Source organism: Panthera tigris, chromosome F2 (genome assembly GCF_018350195.1).
Source record: "Panthera tigris isolate Pti1 chromosome F2, P.tigris_Pti1_mat1.1, whole genome shotgun sequence".
Taxonomy (NCBI): domain Eukaryota; kingdom Metazoa; phylum Chordata; class Mammalia; order Carnivora; family Felidae; genus Panthera; species Panthera tigris.
In genome coordinates, this window is record NC_056676.1 from 22,822,163 (window position 1) to 22,839,193 (window position 17,031).

Below are 17,031 nucleotides of genomic sequence, written 5' to 3' on the forward strand. Positions count from 1 at the left end.
AAAAAAAGAAAACCTATAATTTACAACACATTCAGGTTTGTCGTACAATAGCCACATTTCAAATTTATGCAATTTTAAAGAGGTATATTAAACCATTAAAAATTCAGCAGTGAGTGTAGAGAAAAGGTTTATAAGCAAACATAAGGTACCATTAGCACACTGAAGCATTTTTAATAATCTTTCATTTGACTGTGTAATGACTATATCTTGCTCTTAGCACCTTGTTTTCAATCCGAAAGCTTTTCTGTTTTATATTGTTGCTTGAGTGTTTGCTTGCTTGCTTTGTTTTGTTTGAAGAAGTGAGGGTAAGTGGAAAAACGTGTTCAAATGGGAAGTTACTGGACAACTTATTAACATCACCTACTGTGCCCGGGGTTACAATGGAAGCCATTTATAGAAGGGACGTAACCTCACTCCCTTCTACTTTCTTCTCAAGTTTCACGATCCTGTTTTGGAAACAGATTCTTTTGATTAAACTCAGATCATGCTCATCCAGGTTTTCAATTTCTCTCTTGTCTGTAGTGCCCACCAGTAATCCTTCCCTAGGGTCTGCCTGATTATGGTACTTCAGGTATCAAGTCAAGGGCAGGACCAATTGAGCCATTAGCAATAGCAACTTGAAGCCCATAGCAAAGAGTAACAGGAAGCTGTCCAGTGGTCAGAGAAGCCTAAGGACAAAGGAAGTGTCGACACAGGGTGATGATACGGTTTGACCGACAAAGCAATGACACTATATATTTCTCTCCCTATTAACAAAAGAATCATTTTTAAAGCCTCTAGTAAGTTCTTGAACTTCAAAGGTAAATAACTAGGTTGATGAGAAAAGTGGTGTCTAACCCACTGATCTGTTACCAGGTATCATCCTAAATGCACATTCCACTAAATTTCTGTATGCAACCAATTAATGTGTCTGTTTTTAGGGCAGTATCCAAAAAGGAAAATACCAATATAACCCTGTTTTTTTTCCAATGGTAACAAACATTTCAATCAGGAAAAACGGATATTATTCTGGTAGTTTTTATATGCTTCTTGGCCAAAATTGTAATAGTAATTTATAGAACTTCAGCAAAAGATATTAGGGGTGAAGAAAAGGCCATCTTGAAATAATGTACTTTGCTGTACTTCCAATTAGAAATAATTCAGATTTGGATTAAGATTTCTTTTTAAGTTCTTTGTACAAAAGTATCTTTAGGTGGTCATTTGAAATTAATATTTCCCATTTTACTATGAGTTTCTTAAAAAAGGCTACTATAAATTAAACTAGATAGTATATAGTTAACCACCTACCACAAACCTGACAGGAGGTATTTGTTTTCTTTTTTGAAACTATTCCAAAAGAAATCATTCAACTTGCATTTGTGTGCTAATTATTTAGTCTTCTAAAATTTTTCTGTGGCTTTCTAAACAGTCAAAATCTTAAATGTGTGTGAGTATAAATATAGATTTTCACTCAAAATGTGTGTGAGTATAAATGTAGATTTCCACTCCCTGTTACCTTAAAATAGAGAATATTTTATTTGCTAAATTACATACATATGTATCCTACTTGTTTTTATATATATATATATATATGTGTGTGTGTGTATGTACATATATACATATATGTACATACACACACACATACACACATACATATATACATATATATATATATATATATATGTATATATGTATCTCCACCTCGTGTGGCTTTAAAAAGAAATTGACATTATTTGGATAAATAACATGCTATGAAAACTTAGGTAATGCATTCTTTTTTTTACTTAACAGCTTTACATTTTTAATGTTTAATAGAAAAATGTCAATTTCTCCTAAAGAAAAATCAGCTTCCTACAATTATAAGACTTTAGCTTTATCTATCTGAAGATTCTTTTACTCTCCTTATTACCAAAAAATTAAACACACTTAGTCATGTAAATATTCAACATACTCTTGCATCTTTATGCTTTAAATATTTGTAAACATATATATATATGTATATATGTATATATATATATATATATAGTAATTCATAACCAAATTTGGTTCTAGATTTACCATAATTGACTATTTGCCAGAATAAACTATAAAATGAGAATAAAAGCTTTCAGTGTTAAAAAGAATTCTTTATTAAAAAATTTTGTTTTCATATTCTAAAGGATAGATTATCATTAGGTTTTACCAGAGACTTTTTGTTTTGCCTTTTTGTTAATGTTAAAATTTTACTGATGAAGAAAGGTAACAGAGGAGGAGGTTCATTTTCTATTTCATTTTATTTAAAATGCCATGTCACAAAAAATTTACGTGGAACCCAGATTTCCTACAAGGAGCTTCAGAGCTGAGTCATGACCAGGGACTATATATGATGCAGCCCGCTGCAAAGTCTTTACACTAAGTGCAACGACTCCAGGCAAATTAGAGGGAATCGGAGGGTGCAGCTATCTCCAAAATTAGAGACAGACTGACTTGGGGAAGACCTTCCACTGAATCTGCAAAGGAATTTCCAAGATACACTAAAATCTCACCTTCAGATATCCAGTATCCATCACTAGTAAACTGAAAATCGTATTTTTATTTTAATGGGGGTTTTGTTTTGCCTAGTAATTTTATGAAAGCTTTAGTATAATATATTCCTTAGTTTGGGGTTTCAACCAACTTCTGATGCTTAGAAAAATAATTCGTGTTCTAAAGCAGAATTGCACGACAGCTTAGGTCTTACTATTTAGTTATAGCCTAACGAATACTGTGTTCCTACCTGTTCTCGCAAAAACTAAAGATCCTAGCTTATTTAAATAGTATTCAGGTAAAGCACTATGCCATCCGACCAGCTCACTAAATGTATTTATTACCTGTCTCTACATAGCTTATGTAAAAGCTCGATGTTGACCGTCCATGTCTGCCGCATTTAAAAGCTGCCAGAGTGATTGTCTCATCTAATTATGTCAACACACTGTGTTACAGTGTCCTGTACATAGGCCACAGAACAAAAGTGACTATAAACTGCTTACTCAACACCTAGCCCAAAAAAGGGCTGAGGCAGTACAGTAATGCCTTTAGTTAAAATGGCCCACTGAATCATTTCCATCTGTGCATTTTTTACCATAAATACTGAAGTAGTATTTTTTAACTGTCTTTTCAGGCTTGTAAAACAAATCTCTATATCACATCTACATAGTCTAAATATGTCAAATAATTCAGTTTAAAAAGTGTTGCCTACTAACTAAAGAAAAATAGCTACCAATTTTCCTATTTAGTTGCTTAAATCATTTTCCATTGCCATTGTAGAACTGCCTTAAATGGTTTCTTTCACCACTATTATGTGCAAAACAAAAGGAGGATATTGTAGGGCATTCTTACCTGTCTTAACATTAGCTGTTTTCACTAGTCCAAGGGTAGACATTCCTCAGGAGTGACCCATGTAGTGCTGTCCAGTAGTCAAGAGGATAACGTCATTTTCACTTCGGTCTCCAAAAACTAAAGTTGGAAATCTACAAAATTAACATATATAGACTTTCAAAGGCCACATCTTGGGAGGTGGGAGTGAAGAGGAAGGAAGAAGAAGAGAAGGGAGAGGGAGAAGAGAGAAAAAAAGAAAAGCTAATAGAAAAACGCAAACCTGCAGCTGAGTTAAATGGGGGGAAACTAAAGTTCACAGTGTATATTTTTTGAAAAGTTGATTCACTTTTGGGAAGGCTGTATGTATTTGTACATGTGTGCATGTGAATATGAGTGTGTTTAGGATCAGGAGGGAGAGCCTGCATCATCCATTGCTTTTTTGGTTAAATAGAGTCATATATTAGTAAAAAAACAACTATGTCTAACTCCCAAATTCATTCATTCAATGTTTAATGTTAGAATTATAATCTTATTGTTAAACTCAGGACAACTCTGTGAAGATTTACAAAGTAAGTGTATGAAACCTTATGGCAAAACTACAAAGCTATCAGTAATTAATGCACATAAAAAGCCTTGCTGGGAAAAATCATGGGTGATTTCCCTACAAAACAGGTTGACATGCAACCTATTCTTTTTTGTTTCTCAAGTTGTAGAGATTTTAATAGTTTCTATTAAGTCCTTAACATCTCCCAAATTAAAAAGACTGAAAATTATTTTTAAAGCCTAAGGAATATAGAGTAACAGACATTACAAGTTAAATGAATAGTTCCTACAATTGCTGTGTACATTAAGTAATACAATTTCATATTTCCATGTTATTACACATGGTATTAGATTTATAGGTACAGTCGCATGAAGCATCATTCACTTTTATCAACTTCAATGTTTTAGAGGGTTTTCATACTACTCTATGAATGCTCTGAATGCTGCAGAGAAAAAGAAGCACAATCAGTATTTTACGTTCTAAGATTTCTCAGTTGGGTTATCCTGTCCTGCCCACACACATAATAGCATTAGCATTTCATCTTATACTATGTTGAAATACTTTTAATACAAATTCTCGGTAAAAGCTAAAGCTTACGCGTAAGTGGTAAGTCTCGTCTAGTGTCATTCACTGCATCAACATGCTTTATTTCATCATATTTGCACACAAGGTGTTTTGATTTCAGTTTTGTGAAGAGATACGATTTAGCATACGCGTGTTTGTTCAGCTGTCCATCCTGCACCATTAATACAATGCCTTTCTCTCCCATTTAATGGTGTTTGTATCAATGTCCCCATATCTGCTGCATTTTAACTCCATAAAAAGAAAATGTGATTTTGTATTAGTAGTTTTGCTGATCAATTCAGTATTTCTGCACCAATCAGCATACTTATATGCATGTAGTAGTCTGTACAATTGTTCAACATCAAAATACTTGTTTACTTTATGTCAAAATGTCTATAAAATTGCTGGCATTGTTCTCCATTTCAGTCTGGTAGAATAAGCAAGATAGAAAATAAATGTGTAAATGAATCATCTGTGTCATTTCACTTCTCTGCATGAAGTCACTTCACATTGAGCATGACGCACACACCCGCCACCCAACAATCCATGGTTTCTTGACACCTCATTACTGACTGTTGAGGCAGGTAGCTTTTGGATAGAACCGCTCAGCCTGGGGGAAAAAAAAAAAGTTGGATCCCTTACTCTCCTTTTCAAATGAACCCTCTCAGATAGCCTACAGATGTATGTCACTTGGTTTATATTTTTTAAAAATTCAGTGCAAAGCGTCTTGCTGAAACCCGGCTAAGCTCATCAAAGATTTTGGAGGCAGTCTCCCAACTGCCATTCCTGAAACCAATTCAGGACAGCCCTTGTTGGGTAAATCAAGTCTTAACTCCTGCCCCCAAGGTCAGCTGCATCCGTACGCGACCTGTGCATTTGCTCAGGGTACAGACACATTGAACGGCCCACACTTAATTTAATGCCCTGCTTTTGCCATCTTGATATTCTTAGTAACTTTTGAGCCAGGGACCCTGTATTTTCATATTGTATTAGGCCCCACAAGTTAGATACCCAGCCCTGCCTGACCAGTGAAGCAAACTACCGATTGAGTCAGGCTCTCCAAAGCAAAAGGTTAGCGGGTAGTGAGAAGAGAGGCTTATTTATTTAACAAACTCTTATATTGCACTTACCATGCAACAAGACCTATACATATATTTGCTTATTTAATCCTGACAATAACGTCCACCATTTGACAGAGGAGGAAACTGAGGCACAGAGAAGTTAAGTAGCTTGCCCAAGGTCACAGCTAGTAAACCCAAAAGTTTGAGTCAGGCATCTGGCTAGTTTGGACACCTGACTGTCTAGGCCAGTGCTGGTTCCTTGCTTTGCTATGCTGCCTTCCCATCAAAGAAAATTTCCTTACTTTGTTAGAGCACTAGGGATGTGTCTTAAAGACCTTTGTTGAATAGTCTAAAAGCTTCAAGGATGATACCTTCCAAGAAATTCCAACTCTCCACAGCAACATTTTCCTGCTCTTAATGCCAAGGGCACTTGCCTGAGTTAAATTAATGAGATGATTATAAATATTGAGTAAAGTATTGCCAGTATATTTGTGGCCCAACACAGATGTGACTACAGAGTGCCCAGACTCTCGATGCCCAACTCCTGTACTGGTGACAGAGGGGAAAGGAGTGACGAGAAGAATGGGCTGACCTTGGTCTTGATGACGCTTTTCTCCATTCACTCCCTCTGCCTGCCTAGCTCAGGTGCCACCACACACCTTCCTGAAAGCAAAGAGGGCCCCATCTGGCTGTCATTTCACTCAAAAGAGGAAGCACACATAAAGGATGCAATCTGTATGGACATAAGAGGTGATGTAGAGAAACTCAGTGCTGGATTCTAAACTTGAGACAAGGAGCAATGTGCTCACTGCTCATCAGTCTACAAGAGCCCTTCTGGCTCTGGGCTAATGCTCAAGATCCAAAACCATTGAGGAGGACAGAGGGATCCTCAAAAGTCTGCTGTATTCACACTCTCCAGGCTTAACGGTACCACCCAGGAGCAGCTGGGTCAGTCAAAACGTCCACAGGATTCTCTGGTCATCCCAGAGGGTCAGCAGCCCCTAGGGCAATGGCAATCTAGCCACAAGAGGAAATGTAAATCTTTTCCCACATAAGCTTCTCCATTCTATCCCCCACAGTCCGTTTCCAGAATCCTCCTTTTCAGAAACTTCAAGAGACACAGACTAAGAGAGAAAACAATGGGGAGCTGTCAGGGGAAGAGTCACATTCCCAGAATTCCATCTAATCTAAGACAAATGGAATAAAAGCAGCACTCGGCTCCTCCCCCTGTTGACCGAGGTGAATACAAAATTCTTGCTCCTTTGATACGTCTCTTCTTTCTGCTCCAGTCTACCCCATTCACCCTCCACCCTCAGCCCCAGAAACACAAATCCTACAATGCATAGATTGGGCCACAAAAAGATGGAGGTGGACGGGGAATAATATCATAGAATCTACGCTAAGAGAACTAAAAAGGATTTCCTTGCTCCCTTTTCACCTTTTCTCATCTCCCACCTCCTCGTGTAAGCAGACGGGTTTAACTGGTTTAACTCAGGCAGCTTTGGAAGAACAGAGAGCGTCCTGGATCCCAAACAGTCCTTACCCCAGCCCCATGGTTTGCATTCCTCAACCCTGATGACTCTTCTGGTTGTCTTCTGAGAGTGAAAGATGATAAAGCCCCCTAGCAAGAACTTTAGAGGCCGATTTGCAAACTGGTCAGCAACTCTGATCAGGGCAAAATTTTGCGTGGAAGCCTCCGATTCCATTAGCCGAAACACTGTGACACCTCACAAGGCTGTCAACTTTATCATTCCTTACATGCACACAAAACCAGTGTGATGCCGGGAAGCATCACCACAGAGCATGAAATATCAGAACTCAACACAATGCTCAAGGTTGTAATGAGACACAGAGTCTAATTCTGGACTCTACAACTCACAAATAGCCTGGATGAACTTAAAGCACCTTCAGAGGAGAGTCACAATGACCCCTGTGTCCAAATAAAAGAGAATGGAAAAGATGAAAAAGAGAAGGTTGACCTGAGAAACAGCAATATGTTCAAGGTCAAATTTTTTAAAGTTATAAATCATATTGAAAGACAGGAATAATACTCATTTATAACGTAAATATTTTGTCGAGTGGTTTTCATAATAGTCAACACTTAACTATTCAATTCACATTGTGTCTTTTTATGCTCGGCACTGTGCTAAGTCCTAAAGACCCAAAACTAATAAGTTGGGGTCCCGGCCCGCCAAAAGCCTGCAGTCATCATCATGGGGATGACAAACAGCTGGCACCACTGTCACCATTCCTTCTATGCCCTCTGCCATCCCCTGTGTCAACCATTAATCATGCATTCCTTCCCCTGAGCCAGGAGGCAGCCTTGGGATACGACACCACCAGGCAGTCAGAGCAGCTAATCCCCAAATCACCTGACGTTCCTTTATCACCAAAGACCCTGAGGATAATCATGATAATTATTATTATGGCATTAAGAGAACCCATTATGTTCCAGACTCCATTCTAACCATTTTATACCCACCACCTTCTTCAATCTCATTTCTCTGAAATGGTTGGTTCACAGAAATTTTATGTGGTCGTCATTGAAGACTCATTTAAAGAAAATGGGATAAACTCCAGTATGAGGAAATTAGATGTCCTTCAGACAAATTTTCCACAAGTGATGGATGTTTCACATTAGCAATAACGAGAAAGCTGGTGAGTCCTCTTTCCAGGATGTCTTCAGAATTAGGATAGATTCTCACCCAGCTGTAATGAGAAGTGCAAACCTGTCTGAATGAAGAAGGACAAACCAGATGACCTTTCAGTGTTCTTTTCATTTCCGAGATTCTACAATTTGTGGTGCTCCAGAATCAAATTTATTTTTTACTAAAGTCTGTGGTAAATTGTATTCGTTAAATTGTCTCCACATCCACTTAGCACAGATGACAAATTAGCGAAGGGGGGAGGCAAGCAATTTGCAAAAACATATTTTTAAACCTCTATTAATCACATATCTACATCTTATGCTGAAGCACACATCCTGTTTAAAGAATTACTCTCAAAAATATCTCAAAGGACACACAAGACATGATGCAAAGGTAAAGTCCTAAGAACCCAAGCAAATGAATCACTATAACTTGTATGAATAAATTAATTTGTGCTAAAATGTCTTCTTTTAGGATGGATGTAATTTCATAAACATTTATTCCTTGTAGAAACAGATTCTGAACTACACTCACAAATAGCCAGGATGAACTTAAAGCACCTTCAGAGGAGAGTCACAATGAACAGAGACTTAAAAAACAGTGACTTAAAAAACAAAAGCAGTAACATTAGATAACATTTTTCTATTTTAAGAATTCAAAGTTTTCACTAACTCTAATACAGGAAAACATAATTTGTTGCATCTGACTTTAGCAAGAAATTGTTTTGTGATGCTTCAGAGTAGAAGTCATTTCCCAAAGAAGTTAGAGCTTTAAATAAGAAAATCCCATTCCATTTCTCCCCTTTAAATAAGGCCATCCCAACACTACGTGCTATTACATAGAACCATCTGACTTTATCCATTCTTAAACCCTTGTCTATAGTGTGAAGTCCTATCTATTAGGCTCTTGGTTCCCGACCCCACCCTCCCCGCAGAGTAAAGCTGACATAGATCTTCCCAAATAAATTTAAATTCCAGTTTCCCTTGAATAACTTAGGGAAAGAACAAATCGCATGCCAGCTGAAATGGAGAGAAGAAAAGGGACACAGGAGAAAGGAGAAGCTGGAGGGGCAATTTATAAACTTCAAGATCATTGTCAAGTCAAGAAATACGGCACAAGAAAACATGCGAAGGCTTCTTTCTCTTCATGGAGAGAATTGTTTTTATGTCTTCCTTTTTTAGTTCCACACCGCATTTTGGAAAAATCAGAGGGAAAGAGAGAGTCTAGCGTATCTTGAGTCCTGACTACTGCAGCCCTTTAGAGACTTAACTCAGCCCGCAGCCAAATGCCAGCCTCGTCAAATGAATGCTTCCACTTTGAGGGCACAGACCTTTCTGTGGCCTCATGTGTGGTGGTCACATCACAAGGTGCAGTGTCCAAAAGGGCTGCAGGACCCGGAGATTCAAGAAGGGCACATACCTCACATGAGGAGCTGAGCCACTGTTGAAGACAGAATCATTCGTCACTACTCAACTCTGGACATTTAACCATGATGTTCTTTCTCTATCACATCTCCCTGATCTACCTTCTTCATACCTTGTCTTACTCTGAAATGTTCTCATCCATTTATTTATTTGTTATTTATTATTCCCACTCCCACCACCCCTCCCCAACGAGGGTGAACATTTCCTGTAGGCAGAGGCGAGTGTACCTGCTCGTCTTGATAGTGTACCTGGAAAGTGCTCCGGAAATATATATCGAATGAAACAGTGACTTTATCCAAAGAGAAAAATGAGCGCGGAAAGAAAAGAAAGAAAAGCTGATACCCCAGAAAGATGAGAGCAGGAATAGACATAAGGAAGTCACAGTAATTGGCTCAGAAACAAACAGTATTAATGTGGATGGGAGCCAGGACATCCTTTTTTTAGGAGGTACCTGAAAAGGCTGATGTCTTCAATGAGCCCTGCCAAACTGGGCTCCTTGTATTATCATCGATTAAAAAAAAAAAAAAAAAGGGAAAAGTAGAATAAATACTAAGACAAAATGCAAGCAGAGCACAGTGGTGCTACAGGGGATATAGAAATTAGATGTGGAGATCTCAGAGGGCTTCTTTAGCAAGATACGTGCTAAAGAGTTTTTGAGAAGCCAAGAAAGGAAAAGAAAGTGCCCAGTTTGATGGACACCATGAATAAGGAGATGGAAGTGCCCAGTCTGTTCCAGATACAACAAAAACCTCCCAGAGTGGACTGGGGCTATAGGTATAGGACCTTGAAAGTCATGCTAAGGAATGTCACCTTTACTTAACAGGGAGTGAAGATTCCTTCAAGAGGAGAATAACATGATCTGTTGTGAAGCAAATAAGGCATTCAAGCAAAGGGCAGGTGGGGGGCGGTGGACCTGAGAGGGGAAAGCTGTTATAAGCAGTTGTTATTAGGTAAAGAATATGCTACTGTTCTTTTGTGCCTAATCTTACATAATTATTGTAATAAGCATATAAGTGGGAAAAGTGCTACTGCTACCCCCACTTTAGAGAATGGAAACTGAGGTTTAGAAACTGAATTTTGGCAGCAGGAGTATTCTTTTAGTGATTGCGATAAGAGGGGGATGGGCAAAATGGGTGAAGGGGAGTAGGAAGTACAAGCTCACGGTTATGGAATGAGTAAGTCACGGGGATAAGAGGCGCAGCATAGGGACTACAGTCAATGGCATTGGAATAATGCTGTATGGGGACAGATGGTAGCTGCACTGAGCTCAACATATACAGAAACTGAATCACTATGCTGTACGCCTGAAAGTAATGCAACATTGTGTGCCAAGTATAGCTCAATAAAAATAAACGACTAGAGGCGCCTGGGTAGCTCAGTTGGTGAAGTGTCCAATTCTTGATCTCGGCACAGGTCGTGATCTCATGGTTCATGAAATCTAGCCCCAAGTCGGGCTCTGCACTGACAGCAGGGAGCCTGCTTGGGATTCTGTCTCTCCCTCTCTCTCTGTTCCTCCCCTGCGCGTGCACACGCATGTCTGCGCACTCATTCTCTTCCTCTCAAAATAAATAAACTGTTAAAAAATGAGTAAATGCATGAATGAATTAACTAATTAAAATAAAATATATTATAGCCCCCCCAAAAAACAAATTAGATGAGAAATGAGAGTCTGAACTAGGACCCAACAAGATCCAAAAGGAACAAAAAGAACGAATGGTATTTTAGAGAATTGCATTTTATATGCATTGTCCACTATTGTTTGTATTTGGAGGTTTTGTCTTAAAACAAAAAAAGAGAAAAGCTCACAATAGCTTCAGTGATAAAAGGAACCTGTTGGCTCAGAATGTGAAGACTCCAGTGCTAGTAATAACTTCAATTGTGACCTATTCAGCGTCTCAAGCTGTGAGACCAAGCATCCAGATGTTCCCTTTGTCTACCATTGCTGGAGTCAACTTCAGCCACAGTCACTTCACAGGACTCTGGAAGTTACTAGTTGATCCCAGTCAGCTTTAAGAATTTTCTTGGAAACCTGCATTTCGGGGCGCCCGGGTGGCTCAGGCAGCTGAACGTCCAACTCTTGATTTCACCTCAGGTCATGATCTCACAGTTCATGAGTTCGAACCCCACATCAGGCTCTGTGCTGACAAAGCCTGCTTGGGATTCTTTCTCCCCTCTCCCTCCTCTCTCTCTCTGTCCCTCCTACTCTCTTTCTCTCTGTGTCTCTCAAACTAAATAAACTTGTTTAAAAAGTTTAAAAAAAAAAAAAGGAAATCTGCATCTCTACCTAATTTCAGATACTTTGGTCATATCAGGCTTTCATAAGACCATGCTTTTAGTCTCCTTGTTAAGGCCATTTTGTCCTGATGAAAGGACCTTTCAGAAGTCTTAACAAAAGCTATGATGGCTATATCTCTGATTTGGTTATGGCCCTGTGGTGAAGCTTTGTAAGACTTTCTTTTTATTTTTTTTTAATGTTTTATTTATTTTTGAGAGAGAGACAGAGTGTGAGCAGGGGAGGTATGTACAACTAATACAATCATATGGCTTTTTCGATTTGTCTTTATCATAAAAATATAGTCAAGATATGCATTAAAGGAAACGGGAAAAATTCAATAGCTACTTGATAACTAAAAAAAATATATAGCTACCTGATCATTAATAAGAGAGCGTCAGGGATGGCATTTCATTCACTGGCCTCACTGGCCTTCATATTTCTACTTACTTACCAGAACTTGTAAGTGCAACATTATTATTATTATTATTATTATTATTTTAATGTTTATTACTTTTTGAGAGAGAAAGAGAGACAGAGCACAAGCAGGGGAGGGAAAGAGAGAGAGAGGCAGACACAGAATCTGAAGCAGGCTCCAGGCTCTGAGCTGTCAGCACAGAGCCCGAAGCAGGGCTCAAACTCACAAACCACCAAATTATGACCTAAGCAGAAGTCAGACACTTAACTAACTGAGCCACCCAGGTGCCCCTATTCTAACTCAAAGGATTGAGGTGCCCCTTTCTAACTCAAAGGATTTCTAAACTTTATCTATTACTGCTTGGAGATTTTTTTTTTTTAAATTCCATTTCTCAAGCTTACATATTTCAGAATTTCTGGTTCCTCTACAGTCCCTCTCAATACTGCTTGCAAACTAGCCGGTTCATTTCTGAGCTCATCCATTTTTTGTAGCACCTTATCAAATGTAACTGTTACAACCAGTTCTTGGCCTCAACATTCCACCTTGAAACCTTGTGATGAGGGAGTGTGGGGTAAGCTAAGGGCAAAATACAAGCTAACAACACCTGCCCCTCCTGCCCAGGGGAATATGTGTGATATTCCTCAGACACTCCTGGCTACCCATGAACAGAGGAAAGGGGTTTACATGCTTGCCATGGTAATGTGGGAAACTAAGGCAAATGAAAACTTAAATTCCCTTATTGCCTACAGCCCATACATAAGCCCTTGAAACCAGAGGAGTGACCTCCCTCTAAGAGCTCAGCTGCCTCAATAATGACACTTTGCTAGGGGCAAAAGGGAATCTTAGCCTGACATTATCCCAACCTCCAGTATGCTGTAAGTCTACTTCCTTTATTCCAACTGCCCCAAGATATATTCTGGCGATCATACTCCAAGCTTATAAGCCCCCCAATATACATCTAAAGGATCTCATGACTGAGGTTTTATTAAATGGTAATAAATGGTGTTTCCCTAGCAACACCTAGCCCCTCAAGGTCCTGAAAATCGTGCTTCCAAAATACCTTAGAGACTTACTCTATCCCTGACCCCCTGCCAACCTGAGGGTATATAATGAGTTACCCGTCATTACCCAATGCAGCTCTTCCTGCCCATGGGTCCTGTCCCCAAGCTTTAATACAATTACCTTTTTGCACCAAAGACATCTTCAAGAATTATTTCTTGGTCATCGGCTCCGGACACCCCCCACCATCACCCCAAAATTTCATCACTTGTCCAATGCCATGAGTTCACTGGGTACCTTTTCCTTCCATTTTAAGATAGGCAACACTACAGACAAGGACAGCTATCATGTTTTCACTCATATGTGGATCTTGAGAAACTTAACAGAAGACCATGGGGGAAGAGAAGGGGAAAAAAATAGTTACAAACAGAGAGGGAGGGAGGCAAACCACAAGAGACTCTTAAATACAAAGAACAACCAGGGTGGATGGAGGGGGAGGGGGAGAGAGGAAAGTGGGTAATGGGCGCTGAGGAGGGCCCTTGTTGGGATGAGCACTGGGTGTTGTATGGAAGCCAATTTGACAATAAATTATATTTTTTAAAAAGATAGGCAACACTTTTATCCAATGTTTCTCCACTACATCACATGGGTTACCACTTTTTTAATACCCTATAATATTTCTTTCCTGTTCCCTGCCTGGCCCAAAGCCAATGCCACATGCACTGAAGGCAGCACCCTATGACTGATACCAACAACTTTACCATTCTGCGTTCAGTTAAGAAAATTGAGTTGCTATAAAGTATTATAGAAATCAAGCAAATTAATATACAAATTCATAGAATTTTATATAGGACACACAGAGTGTGGGAAGAGCTGGGGAAACAAAGGGCAGGAAGGCTACAACCTGACTCCAAAGCAAATGGCTCACAAATCTCACCAGCAAACTATCAAAACTCCCGAGTTTCTCTGAGGAAGCTTCCACCAACTCTCTGAGTCTGCAGCAGTGAAATGTGTACTCCTTGAGAGGTATGAAAAGCTGCAGCACCCATCATCAAAGGCCTCCCAAGAGTGATGGCCTCTCCTCACCACTACCTTCCAAATCTCACACAAATTCCTCTCGATGGCAAATTCAAACTCGGAATCATTCAGGAAAGAAGATTCTGGGAAGTGTACTTCTTGGCAGAGGAGACCATAGAAGAGGGGTGTGGTGATGGTGTAGGGGGAGAAAAGTTATCTCTGGTGAGAGCTCTCTTTCTGAGCCAGCCTCCTCTCTAAATCTTTTCAGGTAGTTAAGGGAGAGGTAAAGTTTTGTTTTGTTTTGTTTTGTTTTTCTTGAATCTGCTACGTCTTGATTGCCCTTAACTCAAAATGATTCACATGCCAAGGTGGCATATTTTGGGGTCAGGCGTCCTGCTCCCCTTCAATACAAAGTTGAGAACAGCCAGTCCAGCACAGAGAATGAACCCCAGTCTAGAGCCACACTCCATGCCTTTCATGAGTGGCTGGAGCTGCTGCTTTCTCCCCCAGTCTCCAGAGAACAGGAACCTTGGAAGGGGATGCCTACCTATGAGGGACCCTGAGATTTTGGTTTCATGAACTTTTTGGTAAAAACAGCCACTGGGATTCATAGTCCTCACCATCAAGGAGCTCATAAGCCATACTTTTTTTGTATAGTTTAAATGTATCAAATGCCACTCAAACACACACATGCACAAACACATGTTTAAAAACATGAATGAAAGCCAAAACCTAATTATTGAAAATGTTATAAAACGATACATTTGGAGAGCTACAAGAAAACTTAGAGGTCACCGAGCACCTTTCCCCTTAGGTATGAATTGAAAATAGAAAAAAATCTTGAAAAGAAATACATACAACAGTACCATAAGCAAAGATGGATGAGGTCATGTACAAAACAAGGTTTTGAGGTTCTAGGAATAAACAGTAGGTGTGATTTGACCAGGATTATTTTAACAGACACTGGGAGGAGGGAACAGGGAGTATGTTCTATGATGTGATGTCAAAATGGAACTTAGTTATTGTTTTCACTTTTTCCCCCGTGAAAAATTATTCCACCCACTAGATTAAATGGAGGGTAAGCAGACATTCCTTAGTTTTTAAATTCTCTAAATGTCAAAACAGAAGAGCAAGATTTAAGTGATTTAGAGATAATAATCTGGTTAGTTATAAAAGAGCACGAAGGCAACAGAATTTGCCACCCTAAGATATGCCTCTTTGACATAAACGATTATTTCAGGCTGATTATTTTTTTTATTAAAAATTTTTTTAATGTTTATTTTATTTTTGAGACCGAGACAGAGCATGAGCGGGGAGGGGCAGAGAGACTGGGAGACACAGAATCCGAAGTAGGCTCCAGGCTCTGAGCTGTCAGCACAAAGCCCAACACAGGGCTGGAAATAGTCAACTGCGAGATCATGACCTGGGCCGAAGTGGGAGGCTCAACCAACTGAGCCACCCAGGCGCCCCTAGGCTGATTATTTTTAAATCAACAGCAGACATAAGAAAACCCTTTTGTAAGAGACACTTACATTTATAAGGGAAATCTCCATCTGTAAGGGTGTCTCCCTCTCTCTCTATAGGAAGTTGGGGATGAGTAAATCTCTAGAAATTCTTATTAACAGAGAAAGCAGAGACTTAAATCTGCATAATAACCATACCCTCCTTTACTGTGCTTTGCCTGAGAACTTTCCATCATGGGCTGCCCACCCTACCCCCAACATCTTTTTTCTTCAGCTGGAGATGGTATTTAAGGTGATGGTTTAGGCCATTTGGGGGGAATTACTCAGTTTTCCTGGGTATCCTCCATGATATGGAGATACAAGAAGTACACATATTATTAAACTTTTGTTTGGTTTTCTTCCTGTTTGATCTTTTTATTATGGAGGGGTTTCAGCTAAGAACCTAGAAGAGTGGAGGGAAAAGTATTTTTCTACTCCTACAAGGGAAATAAACGTATGCATGACAACAGACATGAATCTCACAGTGGGCTAATGCCCCAGGTTAAATAACTATAGCCATGGCGATTAGTATGCTAAAAATTCAACTAATTAGAATTCTCAAATGAATGGAGCATTTCTGCCAACACTTTGAGGAAAAAGAATCAAATCAGAATGTATTAAACTCAGAAACAAGCATCTTTCACTTGTTTATCAAATGTTTGTCAACCTCTCTTCTAGGTTTAGGATCCATTCAGCCCTATTTTTCTCTTATCTAAACCAGAATTTCTCAACCATTGACATTTTGGATGAGTTATTCTTTGTTCTGGGGGGAGCGTCCTGTGATTATTAGAACATTTAGTAGCATCCCTGGCCTTAACCACCAGATGCCAGTAGCACTCCCCAGTGGTAACAAAAAGTGTTGCCAAATGGTTGAGAAGTAGTTATTTGGCTAATGACCAATAAGAACTGAGATTCAGAATGATGAAGCTGAGTTGTTATACCTTGAATCTCTTTTTTTGGTAAAGATTAAATAAAGTTCTTCTTTATGAAGAGATGGAGATCTGGAGGTACAGGTTATTAAATTTCTGTTTGTTTTCCTCTTGTTAATCTGTCTTTTATTACAGCCAAGAACCTAGATGGGCAAAGGGAAAATGATTTTTCCTCCCCTACACTATGTTACTCAAAAAGATTCTGTCTCTGGTTAATTGAGAATTAACTATACCATTATTCTTGGGTGTTTCTAACTATTTTTTTCACTTTACTAAACAATCTTTGCATGTAATATTCCTCTTGCCTGAAATCTTTCCTGGAACCAGGTGGGGTCTAA

At 39.2% G+C, this 17,031-nt stretch overlaps 1 long non-coding RNA gene across 2 annotated transcripts in view; it reads right to left on the reverse strand.

The window, feature by feature from the left end:
* The window catches only part of LOC122234875, a 65,461-nt gene that overhangs the window by 12,421 nt on the left and 36,009 nt on the right, over positions 1 to 17,031 (reverse strand). For both annotated transcript variants that reach the window (XR_006212839.1, XR_006212838.1), the window contains exon 3: positions 3,337 to 3,467. This is a non-coding gene — a long non-coding RNA (uncharacterized LOC122234875). The remainder of the gene's footprint in view (positions 1 to 3,336; positions 3,468 to 17,031) is intronic.